This window comes from Lactuca sativa, chromosome 3 (assembly GCF_002870075.4).
Source record: "Lactuca sativa cultivar Salinas chromosome 3, Lsat_Salinas_v11, whole genome shotgun sequence".
NCBI classification, from domain to species: domain Eukaryota; kingdom Viridiplantae; phylum Streptophyta; class Magnoliopsida; order Asterales; family Asteraceae; genus Lactuca; species Lactuca sativa.
In genome coordinates, this window is record NC_056625.2 from 30,905,631 (window position 1) to 30,921,735 (window position 16,105).

General features: G+C 35.5%; 1 pseudogene; it reads right to left on the reverse strand.

Annotated features, from left to right (window-relative positions):
* LOC111917176 (coatomer subunit zeta-1-like) overlaps positions 1–15,839 on the reverse strand; it is a 64,050-nt pseudogene extending 48,211 nt beyond the window's left edge.
* Between the last annotated feature and the right edge of the window lie 266 nt (positions 15,840–16,105).

The window sequence follows — 16,105 nt, forward strand, 5'->3', positions numbered from 1 at the left end:
ACTGCTCTCCATTCTGACCTCAGACCATTTAGAAACATAACCTTCTGCTCGATAAGCTTCCTTTCGATGTCATTTTTGATCATCTTGCTGAGAAGATGATTGAAGAGATCGAACGTTTGGGTCACAGTTTCTTCGGCTCCTTGCCTGAATTCTCCAAACTCAGATAAGAGCAAGGTTTGGATAGAGTGTTCAAGATCCTCGTCTGTAGAGTACAGTTCACGAAGCCTATCCCAGACTTCCTTTGCCGTCGTTCATGAGCTTACCAACCTGAAAGTGTCGGACTGAAGGGCGAATCTGATCAATCTTAACGCCTTGATATTGCACTGGAATTTATCCTTTTCATCTTGCGCAATATCTTTAACATCCTTCAGCAGATCATTATACTCCTTTTGAGTTTTGATAATCCTCGACGTTGCAGAATGAGAAAATGGTCCATTAATAATTGCTTCCCATATGAGGTATCCATTATCCTCAGATCCTATAACATAGTCTTCGAAGTGATGCGCCCAGACTTCATAATCATGGGTATATAGAATGGGAATCTTCGTGGTTGAACCAATGCTGTTGGAAATATTGATGGGATTCGATTGCGTCTCGTCCATAATGATCGAATAACCTGTTTAAAGATCAGACTTGTAATAAATCAGATTAGGGCAAAACAATAAATATCAAGATACGTCAATAATGAGATGACGGCTCAATAAATATCAGTAATTGCGAAAAAACCCTAATTGAAACCTTTTCACAGAAAAGAAGTGTATCGATTACACAGCCTCCTGCTCTGATACCAATTGATGAGATTAAAACTTAATCTTGAAGATCGATTAGATCTCAAACAGGTAAATAATGATTAAACAGCAAGAACACGAAAATAAAGAACAAGTCAAGGATGAATCAAACGTGTCGAATGATTATAAAATAAACCCTCAGAAGAGCTCGATCAAGAACATCAACTGTAGAGGGTTGGAGGTTTACAAGAACGATAAAGAAATCTGTGATACTATCGTAATTCTCTAAAGCGTTAATCGTTTTTCTAATATGCATGCAAGCATATACTTATATAATAAACCTAGCAAGCTCACGGTTGGACAGGCCCAAAACTGGAGCACAAAATAAATGGACTAACAGCCGAGCCCAATGACGCAACACATAGATGAATCTTCGACCCAACACTTAGGTTATGGAATGTTAATAAATTTAGTCAATGAAACATAGTGCGTTCTTAAAATTCGATTATGATTACGACATTCCTCTTCATATTTCGAACTGAGAGAACGTAGCACATAAAATATTGTGGCAGAAGTTTGATAAAGTATCGAATCTTTATGTAAGACATTATGCATCGTGTCGCATACGCTTCGGGTATAGGATCGATGGCAAATGCTATACTATTTGACCATTCTAAAATTTTCCAAATGTCTAGTGCATTTAGAGGGAAAAGGACAAGAATCGGTTTTGACTAAGATAATTAGAAAACTATCAAAGGACAATCCAAAGTTTGTCGAGGATTGGTCGCTTCTGAGTAGTTGGAAGCATGATATTGGATGGCCCATATCGACATTATTATGAATAGATAAGATTTTATTGAGAATGAGTTGTCATATGGTAAGTATGGAAAGGTTTCCATATTGGGAATTGGATATTAAGAATCAATGTCTGGATTAGAAATTTTATGCAAAATGATGTTCAAAGGAATGTACTTTGAGTAAGAGACATCACATATATGGAATTATCTTGTAACAATCTCCGGTAGAGGACTTTGTAATTTCATTGGCAATAGTCATTGTGACTTTAGTGCAGTGACATTACAAAAGGATCATTGCATAAAATGTTAGAATCTAACATATTCCATAAGTGGCAAAAATTTGATATTCTTTCACTTATGAAAAGGGATTAGGAGTTATGAAATGAGTATGATTGGAAATGTGTTCATTTGATCTATTTCACAAAGTAAGAACCGTAGTTAAACATTGTGTGTATGCTAAGAGCATGGGACAAGTGTTGTAATTCATGTAAGAAGTTGATTACCCGAAACAACAAATAATGAGTAATCAATATGGTGATAAAAAAAAGGTGTTTTATTTATACTCAAAGGTTTGAGGCCATATGGGATTAGTATTATTCTTGTGTTTCACATTGCATGTTTTGACTTCCTGGATAATTTAATTGGTTGAGAACAGTCAAATTATTCAAACGGGCCACAGTCGTTCATATGTTGGAAGTAGATATGAATGAAGACTGTCGTGAATTGGTGTGTGGATTGTCTAAAGAGCATTAGACATAAGCAAATGTTTGATGCAACGTTCATGAGTGCTTATGAATATGATTTGAGCATTGGATTAAACCCACGCTCACCTGGATCACTTCATGGATAGTATCACGAGTGATTGGTGAGACGATAACATCTTATATTCTTGAAACCGAGATGTGTGAGTTGTATCTTGCGAGTCGGTTACACATTGATAATATGTAAACGCATCAGTAACTTGGTGTTATAAAACATATTGTTTTGTGTGATTCGGTGAGTGAGTGCAAGCGAGCATTGTCTCACACCCCAAAACCAAGAACGGCGGAAATGTTCTGGGGCGGAGGACGTCATGTGCAGTATCACAACAATGAAAAGTAGTAAACAAGCAACAACATCATCCATTACATTAATAATATAATTATTATACATGTGTTCTGTCAAATTTTGATAAACACTATAGCATAAATCAAAATGAAAGATGAGTCTTGAACAAGCTCCATCTTCCTTTCTCCTTGCATCGGTACCTGTCTATGATGACCTGAGGATACAAGTAATTTTGAAAGCGAGTATCAGCTTTGAAGCTGGTGAGATCATAAGTATTTAGTGTCTTAATTTGTATGTAAGAATTTGTATATGAACTGTAAGTATGAAGATGTTTGTAAAACAACTGTAAACGTTTGAAAAACCCTAGAAATCCCTATGATTCCTACTATTATATAAAGATGTCTTCTACCAAGACTTAACTATTCTCAATGTAGTCTTCTACCAAGACTTAACTGTTCTATATGTTCGTTTCTTGTAAGAGTGTGTAATTTTCCCAAGTGTAACTATTATTAACAAAATATAGTTTTTACATTTATAGTTTAAGTGAAAAGATCACTAAATATATGTATAGGGAAAATTTATGTAGTACTAAAACGTAGCTCTATAAGAACTACTGTTGTACTAACTACCTTAAACCGGATTTATATTAAGGCATCATGTGATAAATTGCACCATACTATAGACTGGTAACAACGACAACGTATAGTCGAAAATAAGGTATGACGTTTGGCACCCGAAGACCTGCTGGTCCTGCTGTAGCTAGCAACAAGGTGTAGGATAGTCAATCCAGTATAGATCTATACGTAAACTCACGCTCTCCCTCCAAGAGACTCTGGCTACAACCCGGGTCATGACAATTAAGGCATGCTCCCATACAGTGGATCACAATTTTATTAGCGTATTAATGTAAGTATAATGTAACGAACTGTTCTAGCTGTAATGTACGTGCTCCCTATCTAGCTAGTATAGTAATGTACTGTAATGTTCTAGAAAGTATTGACTCATGAATGAACTGACTCATTGTATGATATCGTGTTCTAGTAATAGTTCTAGTATCTTCCTAAACTACCCATATGGCAGTTTACTAGTAATCTAACTGGTACGTATGAACATGGATGTATACCATTGCTACCCAAGGGCATGAGATGAACTGGAAAGGACCTTTTATGACTATACATGTACACATGATATATAACTAATATTTAAACGACCTTCGGACGAGTACCCGATATCCCACCAGACCACATCTCAAGCGCGAAAAGGAAATAGGGTGGATAGCCTTCCTAAGTCTTTTAAATATTTCTTATATAACTATACATATAGAGGCATGCAATTTATAATATAAAAGCATAACTAAGTTTTGTAAAACATTTGATCATAAATATTATTTTAAGAAAAGATCGACTTGATGTCAATCTATAAAACAGTTTGAAGGCATAAGTTTGATATAACAGTTTAAGTATAAAGAAGCATTTGTTTGAAACACAATTGTAAATCAGTTTGAAATGTAATATACAGAGTAAGATGTACATTGTAATAAGGAGTTTAAAACATATAAAATGTTTATAAAAATCATTTGAAGGAAACTGTTTGGTAAAACGGCTAATGAGTAGCCAAATCATTTGAATGTTGTATATTAATCACATGTGATTGATGTAATAACTAGCATAATTCTACTTATTAATCACATGTGATTGATATAATAAGTAGCATGATTCTACTTGTATCCCCCCCCCCCCATAAAACATTTAAAAATAGTTTAAAACATTAGTTAAGGGGTATGAACTCACCTGCAGTAAGTGACTGGAGTTGAACGGACTGTTATCGTACGGAAGGATCGGACAAGTGCTTGGTGTCAAGTGAAGACTTAGACACACACAATGATCCTAATTACATATGAAGACATATGTATTTAAATAATTAGTGATTAAAACACTAATTATACAAGTATAAACATTTAAACGCGAGGAAAACACTTTTGGTCAAGTGCTAGGAGGCTAATGGGTTGCAACAAAGGAGTGCAATACCTCAAATGGGAGTTTAAGGTCTACTGACCATGTTCTTTGGAGTTTACGGCCCAAGGGAGTAAACTCCTATCCGTAAACTCTCAACCAAGTCCCTAAATGGTGTCTACCAATTCTACAACTCATGTGGTGAATTGTTTCAAGGCTATAACAAGTGTTTGGGTGCCATATTAACTCCTTTGGGGAGTTTACGGCCCAGAGACCATATTCCCTTGGAGTTTACGGCCGTAAACTCCCTTGGGAGGGTTTTTATGGTGTTTTCAAGTCTCAAACATTTCTGGGTAATGATCTATGTTGGGTTCTAGGCATAAGGAAGGAGTTAGGGTGTCATTTGACCCCTTTATAGGTGTTTACAGCCCAAGAACTACTCTTGGCCGTAAACTCGTCAATACTAGTGATTCCTTATGTTTTCTAGGCTATAAACACTTTAAAGTACTTGTCCTAATTTAAGCCTAAGCCTTAGGAAGTGTTTGTGGCATCAAAACACCCCTATTTAGAGTTTTCGGCCCATGAACCAAATGGCCATGGGTTTACGGCCGTGAACCCCCCTAGGTGTTGGTATTTTGATTGTTTTGGGTATTAGACACATCAAGGTAATGTTCTAGGCTAGTCTCTTGGCTAAATGAAGGCTTTTAGGGCATTTTGGGCACCCAAACATGGAGTTCACGGCCCAAGAACCTCCTTGGCCGTGAACTCTCTTTTACCCCAGAATCTTAATTGTTTTGGTGTCCTAAATATGTAATGAAGGCTTCTAGTTTGAGTTCTAATGCTTTGAGGGTCATTGGAACCCTTTGGGACCTTAAAATGGAGTTTACTCCCAAGTGTTCTTGGGTGGTAAACTCCCAAATCTTGGGTTATTAATCCGATTTTGATGTTTTCTAGTCTTATACACACTAGCATACAAGTCTAAAGTAGTTACAAGTCACGGGGAAAGGACTAGGTAGCATTTAAGCCACTTTTTGGAGTTTACTCCCCAAGAACGTTCTTGGGCGGTAAACTCCCGAATCTTGCAGATTTGTTATGTAATTGGTGTTCCTAAACACAATCTAAGCTATATAAAATAACTAGATCGAAGTACTCACAATTTGGGATAAAACCCGAAGATCCGTGAGAGAGAATTTTGACTTTTCTCTAAATGGAATCCAACAAATGAACCAATTTGGTTCAGAATTCTATTTATAGTCCTGAGATATTTTTGGCAGAAAATATTTTTATTCCTGGAATGAACTCTAATGTCCTAGAGTATTGGAATAATAGTGTTGCACAAAACCCTAGTGCACCCACTCTCCTAATATCTCCTTAAGTGTAAAATCCTGAAAACTGTCAAACTTATACTCGAAGTCTTAGTTTTCACTGTAACTGCTCTACTTCTATTGGCTTGATATGGTTTGTTCAGAACGGAAATTTCGGGTTGTCACACATTGAGTCAAAGTTTATCCGTTCCTTTTATTCAAAGTAGGATAAAAGCGATATCTGTGGGCCCCTCGATGATTTAGTGATGGCACCTAAGTGCTTGGCCAGGCCGAGACTAATTTGATGTGTTCAAATTGTAGTCTGTTGTCAGTCGTCATAAATCTGAATTTGGGAAACAGCACATAGACAGAGAGAATGATTTAGATCCATGTCTCAGTCTATACGATATCTAGAATGGAGGAATATATGATCCCTTATCTAAAGGACACGCGTATCTGATAGGATTAGAGTTGACAGCGGCTTTAGAAAATTACGATTGCAGATCAGGATCTGAAGTCATACGCAACATAGTTATTAGACTTATCCAAGTGGGAGACTGTTGGATTAGTGTCTAAGTCCATAACTATTTTGGTATGTACTTGACCCGATGGTGCATGGTCCTTTTGGGTTGCCTTCACCAAAGCAACTTGATAGGATGAATTATGGAGAGAAATGATTAAATATGATTTATTAATATATTATGAGAATAATATATTAAAGGAGAAATCATATTGTTTAATTAATATTAGTCAAGAATTAATAAGAATTAAGTTTGTGGCTAAAATAGATTAATTAAACTTAAGGGGCTTGAACTGTCAATTGTATGATAGTTGAATATTGAGCTAATGGACTCCATATTAAAGGGGTGGACGAATTCTATGGGGAAACCCATTTGAAATCATCCAAAGGCCTTTAAGGAAGGAGCCCATGGGTTGCTTAGGGCTTAAGCATCCAAATTAGGGTTTCCTTGTTAGATAACCCTAATAGCCTCACTATTTAAAGAACCCTTATGCCCCAAAAACATGGACAAGCTTCCTTCTAGGGTTTCCACACGTTTTAGGGCAGCCTCCTTCTCTTCTCCTCTTCATCCTCTTGCTCTTGGTGTTTGTAAACCATTAGAGGAGTGACATTTGTGACTCTAAGCTTTCTAAAGTCAATACAAGAAGGATTTGAGATTGTTATTGCTACATAACAATCAAGGTATGATCTAAACCCTAATTTATATGTTATATTGTTTATCATATGCTACATCTAGGGTTTATAGTCTTGGATGAATTGCATGTACAATAGAGAAACCTAGATCCAAGCATTAGGGTTTGTATGAGCACAGAGGATGTTCTTATGGCTAAAACCCATAAGTGTCGCATGGTGTAACGCCCGTATTTCTGGGCTAGGCATTAATGTTGATGTAATAGTCTAGGTTAACCTTTGTAACTCAATTTGAAATAATAAGAATGTATTATTTGAGTATTATGTGTTTTATGCTTAATTGTGTGGCTTAAATGAATTAAGAACAATAATAAGCATAATAATAAAATATTAGACAAGCCCGATATCTATGAAGGAAGTTGTAGTGGTTGTGACAAGGATTCCAAAATTGTAAAGAATGTCGATATTCGAGTTATGACGAAGAAGTTATGACCTATCGAAGTTTTGCGACAGAACTGGTACGACACTGTGTGACGTAAATAGTGAATTTACGACAGAGCGATATTCAGCCTTAGTAATCTAAACAAAAGCCGTAGAATATGTTAAATCGAGAGCATACATAATAAGAGCGTCTAAATCTGACTTCGTATGAGGAAGCTATGATTTTTCTAAGTTTCGATTTAGCAGTATGCAGCCCAAAGTTCGAATATGAGATCGAGTGATTTCTAGCTGAAACAATCTAAACGAGAATCGAAGATCTCGTCGATAGTAGTCCAACGGTAAAAAGACAGATGAAAACGGACGTCAGATGAAGAAGTTATGAATTTCTAACGGAGTTTTCCTGTCCCGGCCTACTAAAAATAATATAATAAAAATAAAGTCAAAATTAGCTGACAGAGTCTAAACGAAAGTCGTAGAGCATAGTCACACCTACGCATGGATATAAAGAACGTCAAAAACAGAGCTCGTATGCAAAAGTTATGAATTTCTGTAGTTTTTAAATAAATAAAATAAATAAATAAAAATATTAATTTGGAGCTTATCCGAAGTCGTGACGCGTCCGGTCTGATCCACCTAGTACGCCAGCGTACTAGGCATACGCCCAGCGTACATGTCGACAGCGGAGTACGCCCAACGTAAATCGGGGTTTAGCACCCTATAAATAGAACACGAGGGCTGTAGATCTTTTTTGCTAATTTTCACTTCTTCACCCTTTTTCTTTCTTCTACTTGGCAACAAATACCCCCCGAAGCCCCTGTATCATCCCGAGACCCGAAACGAGACCCGAAGCCCTAAAGATCCCGAGAATAAAAGAGTTTCCGAGTTAAAGCTTTGCCCGCGAGAAGCCCGGTTTTTGGAAGATATCCCGGTTTCATCGAAGATTATTATTTTAAGAGCCGTAGTGCTGTCCGAGCATCGTCTTATCAAGTGAGTGTGTAGTTGCTTTCTTCTAACACATAGATATGCATTATTTCTTTATAAAATATGTGCTATGTGTTTATATATTATCTGTTATTTGGAATGAGTATTGCATGAATATATTATACTGGTTTTAAGTTGTGTGTGTGTGTATATATATATATATATATATATATATATATATATATATATATATACAAAAATTTTGGGTAAAGCGTGGGTAGATAGTTGATGTGTGATGAAGTAAAAATGATGAGAGGCCTCAATGTTGTGGTTGATCTAGTCATCTAGCGTAGTATGGATGACGACCGATGACTCTTTCTAGACAGTCCAGTGGAACGCTGACAGGTTCATAACCTGTATGTGTTGTGAATGATGTGTTCACCGGTGTACTCTATCCCCCTCATGGTTGCCTTTAGGACATCTATTGTTGAGGAAACCCCTTCGCAGTAATGCCCTAGGCATTTGGAATAGATAGAACGGATGAATATTACAGCATATGCAATCGATCCTATACCTGAAGCATATGGGATACGATACATAATGTCTTACATAAAGACATGGTACTTTCCTAGTCTCTTGCTATAATATTGAAATATATAGAATGCCCTTATGTTAAATCTTTTCAACATAACATTCATATATGTCCTGTGACTAAATTTGATTAAAATTTCTCAATCTAAGCTTTTAGATTTGAAATGAAGTATAATATTCTCTCCCTTAATTATAGTAAAACAACTTTTCAATCTCTGCAACTTTGCGAATTGAAACCTTTTGTTTTTTATAATTAATATTGTTAACTTGCAATACTTAATATAATAATCATACTCCCATTAACATGATAATTATTTCCTGACCAGCATAAGACTTATGTTCCCACTAGCTTTGACATGTATTCAGAAAACAGCTGGACCTCTAGAAATCAATACTTATTAACTTCCAAAATTCATATTTCTGATATGAGATGCTTATATAAGACTTTACCTAAGCTTCTCAAACTTATACACCTTTCCTTATATAACTCATATGTGTGTCTAAATAATTATAGAACTTGTAGCAATAAGTACCAAATGTTCATATCCTTTTGCCATTGCTCACAATTCGAACTATGAAGAGGGATGTCGTGATCATAATCGAATTCGAGAAATGCAAATTACATAATGTTGTCTTCTTAAAAACTTCTTAATAAAAGTTTTTCCTCACAATCATTTTCATGAAATAGAGAGAAACCTTGTAACTCGATTTTATGGTGTATGTGTTCCTATCCATGTGAATTTTTCATAACCATCATCGTAAGACAAATGTTGTGAAAAATCCAAACTCTTATGGATCGAACTTGTTCAATCTCGATCTCTTGCCACTTGGGAGCACGAGGGCCTACCATGTCTTCCTAGTTGTTGAGCAGCTCACCCTCACCGATCAATGAACTTTTACTCATCAAGGTGCTTTGCTTTTATGCAGTCAAATGAGGACTCGTAGAACTCACATGCATAGTTAACTTGTCAGGAATGGCACAAAAATAATAATATGTCAAAGAAATAGGTTTACACTAGATTAGTTCTTGAAATCCTTTTCAAGATCCTTAAGACTCCCACTAACTTTTTGACATATAAGATTCTCTTGTCAAAAAACATTCCTTGACAAACAAATATTCAAGAGTTAGTGCGGATTCTTATCAAGATAAACACACAACACACAATTGGTCTTTGTTGGTCTTTATCTTATCCAAGACATCACAACTTAGCAATTTTTTAAAATGTGCAAGAGCGAGAAACATTTCTACTCTACATTTTGTGATGTGTTACTTACTTAAGACATGTCACTCAATACACAATCTTGGGGTATAACTCTAAGACTTGACCTTTTGAAACGTAGAATGATTCACTTTTTGATTTAATCATTTCAACAATTCCTGATTCCTCTTCTTAGTTACACTAGTGCACTACGTTGTCCTAAGAGGATGAATTATGATAGGGTTTCATAATCATTAAGATGATCATAAAAAAATAACTCTCCCTTCTTTTCAGAATGAAGAAACTTTTATCTTTTTGCCTAATTGACTCTTCTTATTTGTTCTGCTATTATTGAAACTTTTCCAATGATTCAGAATCACTCTTAAACTTTTAAGCATAACCATATTAACTAAACTTTTAGCAAATCATGATGAATGGTCTTATTGTTCTTTGTGGTGGACTTGACTAGTGCACAACTATGTGTACTAGATCCCCAAGTCGTTCACTTGACTCACATCTATATGTGAACAATGAATTAGTCTCAATTTCCCAAATACAAAGGTTTTCATTCATCATACAATACCAGTTGCATGATTCCAAGTTTCTGTCCAATTGAAACTTGGGTGATGAGAATCATTCCTTATTTGGTAAATTATCGACATTTACACAAATAACATAACTAAGAATCACATCCATATTTCAATAGAAACATATAAACATTAAATTTTCACTACTACCATTGCAAGGATATATAAATAAGACAAAAATCAAAATTTATTTTATTTATAAAAAATGCAGAAAAAATTGTCCTTACAACTCAAGTACAAATGAAAAACTATGCTACTAAACATCAAAATGCAATCTTATCACATCATGTATTAAGAATCTACAAATATGAACTTAATAGAGTTAGATATTGGATTTACCTGAAGTAGAGTCATGCAGCTCGACTCTCCCATCATTGCGATCCTTCAGGTAGATTCGTCAGCTTCGTAACCAATGTCCCTTCTCATGGCAGTAGAAACAAATGGACTCTTTGGAATTTGCACATGGAACCTTTTCAGAACTAGCTTTTCTCTTATGATCAAAACTTTTGACCATGCCCAATTTCTTTCCTTTAGGAGAAGAAATCATTTCTAGGATATCCATGTATTTTAGTTCTCATAAGACTAAGGAAAGTATGTTTTCTCTGAATTGAAATAGTATTCCATGTTTATACTTGTAAGATATTGTATTATAGTTTTATAATTAGATAAAACTATGTGAAGTGTTACTTATTCATACAATAATCATTTGGTTCAATATCAAATTATGAGTTATTATAACAATACTAGATGACCTAGGATCGCCTGAACATGACGTTCTTCAGGCGTCGTAATATGTAAGACATTTGTCACCCCAGGCATGCCTGCCTAACTGTAGCTAGCAGTTCAAGAGTGGGATTGTCAGTCCCGTATAGATCTTTATACAAGTGTCGTGCTCTCCCTCCAGGAGACTCTGGTTATAATTTCAGGACTTGGTTGGTACTTAGAAAATTACATGAAGTTAATCTCACAAATGCTATATTGATGATTACGCGTAGAACATTGAAGAATTACTATGTAATAAATACATTGTAAGTAAGTTTCATAAACTGTATAGAATGTAGTTTATAGGTTTGTTTTCACTAAAGTAATCTGTTTGTTTTCTAACAGTTGTCCTCTATTTGTTTTCTGTTATGTACTATGTTTGTTTTCCTGTTATGTACTTTGAAACTTGAAACCAATGAATGAGTCCTCTAAACTATACCTATTATAGTTTAGCTATTTGTTTTCCATTATGAATCTGTAGTACTGCTATTGCATGAAATTTCGTGTTTGTACTCATGTTGTATCAAACAGTTTGAAAATCATTTTATATTTATATAAATGTAATATTTATATAATTGTGATTAATTAGATCTTCGATTAAATAACTTTACCCCAAGCCCACAACCAAACAAGGAATGGTAAATTTGGTCAAATTACATATTCTAAATCTTCTGAATCCAAATTATATAATTTATACAGATATAAATATGTAATTTTTAACAATTATAACAATTTAAAATATACTAAAACACTTAAAAATCTTTTAAGATATTAGCACAATTTTATTGTGTTTCACTTGTATCCCCCCAAAAAAAATAGTTAAAAATCATAAAAATGTAGGGGTATGAACTCACCTTTTGTGAGTGACTTGATTGGAGACTTGATTTAGGATGTTATTTCCACGAGTTAGATTTTGAGTCCTATAAGTATTTCAAATAATATATATGCATATTTTTAGAGAATATGTTCACAAATATGATAGGAAATGGATTAATTTGCAAGTTTAACTTACAAATAAGAGCGTTAAAAGCAAAGTTTGAAAGTTGTAAGCTGTTCACGACCAGAAGAGGTGTTCACGACCCAAGAACATTTGATGTTCTTGAGTTCACGGCCATAAAGTGAGGATGTTCTTGGGTTTTCGGCTGATGCTCTTGATGAATTGATGAACACTTGAACATTCAAGTGTTTTTGGCCCAAGTATATGAAGATTTGAAGGTGATTGTTTGATAAAGATGAAGAATACTTGATGTTCTTGAGGAGAGGGGAGGTTTTCAGCCCTTGCTACTAGAGAGAGAATGAGAGTGTTTGTGGTTGGAGTGTGTTGAATGAGAGAAAAATCAGTCACATTTGTATATATACCTAGGAGTCTTCGGCACTAACACATCTCGAGGAGATAAGATCTTCGGGTTCACAGTCGAGAATTTCACGGCCCAAAGGCGGTTTGCGAACGAGAACAAAATCCGAGAAGAGTTCACGGCTATGCAAAGTTGTTCAATGTCCGAGGAGGTTCGCAGCCATGCGAGGTTGTTCACGGTCTGTGGGTTTGTGGCCCATGTTTGTGGTCCGAAGGGAAGAGAGAAGAAAATAGATGCGAAGTTTCTCGGTTCTAACTCTTTCCTTTCTTGAACATATAACACCTTGAATACAAGGTGTAAACACTTATAAAATATTAATCTAACCCATTAAAGATAGAATAAGATTTAAGTTGACCAAATTGCCTTTACAAGTAGAAAATAACGGGATGTTACATAAACCCTAATCTAACATGTCTAAAAACAAAATTCATATGTAAATAAGGGTTTGGAATCTTACCTTACTTGTTATGTAGCAACAATCCACAAAGTCCTTGACTCTTGAAAGATTAGTGTCCCATGTGTTGCACCTCTAATGGAATCACAAACACCACTAGCAACAATGAAGAATATGATAGAGAGGAGGAGGCTTCAAAACCTCCAAGGGTTCTCTTAGAAGGGTTAGTCACTTTTTGGGAGCCTTTGGGGTCCTTTTATAGTTGAGGGTTGTAGGGTTATCAACATGGAAACCCTAATTCCCTTGCTTAGGCCCTAAGCAACATATGGACTCCTTAATGGAAAGGCCTTGGACGAAATCTTTATGGACTCTCATAGAGATTTCATCCACCTTATACCAATAAGGTCCATGAGCCCAAATTATAAATATTACGTATTGATTTACATAATCAGTCCCCGCTAATTTAATCAGTCTCTTTTGATCACAAATTAATTCTAGATTAATTTATGATCAATACTAATTAAATAATATGATTTCTCTTTTAATATATTATTCGCATAATATAGTAATAAATCATAATTAATCCTCTTTCTCCATAATTCATCCTACTAGTTGCTATGGTGAAGGCAACCCAAAAGGACCATGCTCATAATCGGGTTAAGTACATACCAAAATAGTTATGGTCTTAGACACCTAATCCAACATATATTGGGTGGGTAGCTTGGAAGGGGTAAAATGGTCTTTTACCCTTAATGGAAAAAGAATAAGAAACGGATTTTGATGATGGGCTATCACCCTGATTATTGATTAGGTTTGGTTTTGATATGTTCAATGTGAGGAGCACTTGTAGTAGCAGCGCGTGTGTGATTCGGTTATCGTCAGATTAAGGTGAGTTTCCTCACTATATTTGGGGGTTAAAGGCACCAAAGTCGGGCCATTGGATTATGTTATACAGGAAGACCAAGGGTGGCCCCTAACAACTGTATGAAAGACTTGGATATGGCTCCCGAAAAATTGTATGCAAGACCAGGGTCTGGACCCTGGCAGTTATATGTAGGATGCTAGTTGTCTTTGTGATACTTACATGGCACACCAAGAGGTGGCTCTTGGCACTTGTTTTTGAGACTTGAGTTTTGGCCCTTGGCATGGCAAGGAAAGACCATGATATGGCTAATGACATGATGACAATTATAAGACTATGGATGACACATAACAATCTTTATTGTATGTATGGTACGTGGTATTTTGGTGAACTCACCAAGCTTTGTGCTTACGGTTTTATGTTTACAGTTTTAGGTACTTCTGGATCCAAAGGGAAGAGCCCCCATGTGACTACACAACATCCCCCAAAGTTGTTCCACATTAGCATTTTATGATTTTTACTCTAATGTTTAAATGATATAATCACTTAGATTGGTTTTGGAACAATTTATTTATATGGTTTATTGTTTTTAAAATAAGAAAATTTCAGTAAATTTTTGGGAAGTTACAATAATGTTGTTCTCAAACATTTTTATCTCCACTGCATTTAAATCCAAGATAAATTTTCATATTTTCCATTTAAGTTTATGATAATTATAATCTCAGTTAAGTTGTACGCACATCAATGAAAGGAAATTTGTAGAATATAAACTATAAGTACATACAACAACAAACACTTTAATACATACATTATGTTCGTGCATTTGTCTTTTGAGTCTTGGTAAACAAGGACTTTTCAAATACTTTTTTTATCTATTAGTTGCCTGCTCATCTGAATAGCACTTCACAGATACACACAATCCTTCTGAATCCATAAGTAAAATGTTCTTCACAGAAGGGAAAGACTTCTACAGACAAGAAGCATCAAGCATGAAAATATTGGAAGCTGATGAGAATAACTCTCTAGATCTTTTAGATCTTTCACATGTATACTAATAAAGAACAAACTATTCAATAAAACAAGAAAAAGAACACAATATAGAATCAATATGAAGCTTATGATTCAAACATATTCACGCCTCAACAGAGCTCGATAAAGAACTTCCACTTTAGAGGCGAGCTAGGGTTTTACAATGCAATGAAGAGAATAATAAAAGTGTTTTAACCTAAGGATGCATGCAGGCACCTTAAATACTAAAACCCTAGAATAAAATAATGCACGGTTGGACAGGCCCAAACCGGCTACAAAACTGGGCTAAAAGGAACGAGCCCAAGACGCAATATCATAATACCAACAATCTCCCCATTTGCGTTAATTGGGGCGAGACCTTCACTTCGGTTGATTGGCAGCAGTTCACTTCACTACTTTGAACAAACAAGGAATTACTGCAAGAAGAACATGGAGAAAGTGGATATACCATCTTATCATATCAGTGAAGTACTTCTTGTCTCTTTCACTGTTCTGCTTGCATTTGTGAATAATCCCCAGAACATACTCCAAGCACGAAGTAGTAAAGAGATGTTTATCTGTCAAAGCGAACAGGAATTTCTTACCATCCTGTTTGGTGAACATCAAAAAATTTAAGACCAGATCAATCTTTCCCATCTTCATCTTGTTGACATCACTTGCAGAACCAACTGGCAAAACAGTGGGCTTCTTCCTGAGAATAGAAGCGACCTCTTGATCCATGTTAGCTACCTCCAGAACGTAGCAGACTAACAATATTTTAAGATGATCAATAATTGGCTCATACTCAACTGGGTTGGAGAGTAGAATGTTATGCAGGACAATCCAATCATGAGGATTAAGATTGGGCAGATCAGCAAGAGAGAAGGTATGCTCAGACAAAGCCGAACCTCTATTGACTTTGAACTTGACGTTGATGAACTTTCCTGCTGCTTGAGGCTTAAAGACCCGAACTGTGATGATTTTCTGAGCACTCTAAGTGATATATT